At 42.6% G+C, this 1,913-nt stretch overlaps 1 non-coding gene across 1 annotated transcript; it reads left to right on the top strand.

Moving 5' to 3' along the window:
* Positions 1-991: 991 nt before the first annotated feature.
* On the top strand, positions 992-1,102 carry LOC123095249 (small nucleolar RNA R71). The gene has a single exon (XR_006446148.1). It is a non-coding gene; the product is annotated as a small nucleolar RNA R71 (small nucleolar RNA).
* The last annotated feature ends 811 nt before the right edge of the window (positions 1,103-1,913 follow it).

Here is a 1,913-nt window from a genome sequence, read left to right on the forward strand (position 1 = left end):
TTCTTCATGTGTACCCCATTGCTTCTCCTCATCGCCATGCTTTGAGTCCACCAGGATCCCATGGGATGTCATCTCGAACTTGGTCAACCCACAATGAATGGTACACAAGCGTAAACCTGAAAGAACACTCAACAAACAAGCCAATACAAATGATAGGGACAATGCCCTCTAAGTCATCAATAGAGTATCCTATCACATAAGCATATCTAAGCATATGACAAATAGATATCATCAATAGACCGCATGTTGCATAGGCAGTATCCATGATATGGCATATCTTGTCAAGAAAGCTGAGATCATACCTGAGATAGTTAGGAAGAACCTTCGGACTACCTCAATTGAAGATACCAAGTGAGGTGTGCTTGTAGAAATTTCCACTGGACTCATGTCAACAAGTGAAATAGTAGAGCTTGGCTCCTTGACATCTGAATCCACCTCATCATAATCAACCATGAAGCTCTCCATCTCAGGCTCAAGTGTTGAGGAATCAATGCAGCTGACATCATCGAAGGAGAACTTCTCCATATCTGGCTCTACCAGCACATGCTCAATATGAACTAAAGGTGACTCCTCAATATCAAAAGTAACTAACTGCAGCTCCGGCTCATCCATGGAAGAATCATCACAATGCAAAACCGAATCTCCAACACTAGTATCCATGTGATCTGTAGCGCATGTGTTAACTAGAATGGTGTCATCATCGTCAAAGATAATCCATGCAAGCTCAATCTTGTCACACTGAGATAGAGGTTCAGGATTTTGTGTAAGAATTGGCGGCTGAGGTGTAGTGATATGTTGCAAGCAAACCAATGAATCAGAGGTGGGCTTATCATTGTACCACTGAAGTTGGTGGAAAGCTATGCTCTCAATCAGTAGAAAAGCATCATCAAGTGTCTTGTTTGTAATAGCTCCGCCCGCTGCCATATCGACATAAGATCGAGTGTCCCAAGTCAATCCTCTATAGAATATCTGCAGCTCTAACCATCTCTCGAGCCCATGGTTAGGACATCTCCTGAATAAAGCCTTGTATCTCTCCCAAGCATCATACAAGCTCTCGCCTTCACGCTGAATGAAGCTGAGGATCTCATCTCGAATTGCGGACTGCTTGTGTAGTGGGAAATATTTATCCAAGAAAGCTTGTGATATCTCGTTCCAACTGAATGATCTTGATGGCAAGGATCGATACCAAGCACGAGCATCATCCCGGAGAGAGAATGAGAACATCATGCACTTGATAGCATCTTGAGGAACTCCATGGTACTTGACTGTACCTGAATACTCCATGACTCGGTATAAGTGCTCATAGGGATCCTCAGTGGGCAGTCCTCCAAACTGTTGTTGTTGAACCAAAGCAATAAGACCAGGCTTCATCTCAAAATTCTCCGCCTCAATAGTTGGCCAAACCGGTCCTGTGATATAACATTGACTACTTGGCATCCAAAGATCACGAAGCAATGCCATATCTTAACCAAGTGTAACTAGAGAACAACCAGCAAAGATTTATGATTCCCTACACACACTCATAAACAGTAAACACTAGTCAGAAGGTTAGTATCCTAATAAGCCGAAGCAACAATGGGGGAAAGTAGAAGAAAAACACTGAAGATGAAATACACGACGAATTGAACAAGGAAATAAAGTAAATCTAGTCTATAGCCTAACACAATCGCTCGACGCTAGTCCCCGGCAACGGCGCCAAAATGATCGATAGTAAGTACAGTGGGGTTTTTATACCCAAACTGCGAGTGTCGTGTTCTCCTCAGGGACTAGGCGACGGCAACTATACTCGGCTAAAGCTAGGTAACACGATTTTGGGTGATGATTACAAGGAAATATAATCCTAAACTAACCAAAGTTGACGACAAAGAAAATGAAAATAAGCAAAAGGGAGATTCGAATTATCTTCACTATAT

This window comes from Triticum aestivum, chromosome 4B, assembly GCF_018294505.1.
Source record: "Triticum aestivum cultivar Chinese Spring chromosome 4B, IWGSC CS RefSeq v2.1, whole genome shotgun sequence".
NCBI classification, from domain to species: domain Eukaryota; kingdom Viridiplantae; phylum Streptophyta; class Magnoliopsida; order Poales; family Poaceae; genus Triticum; species Triticum aestivum.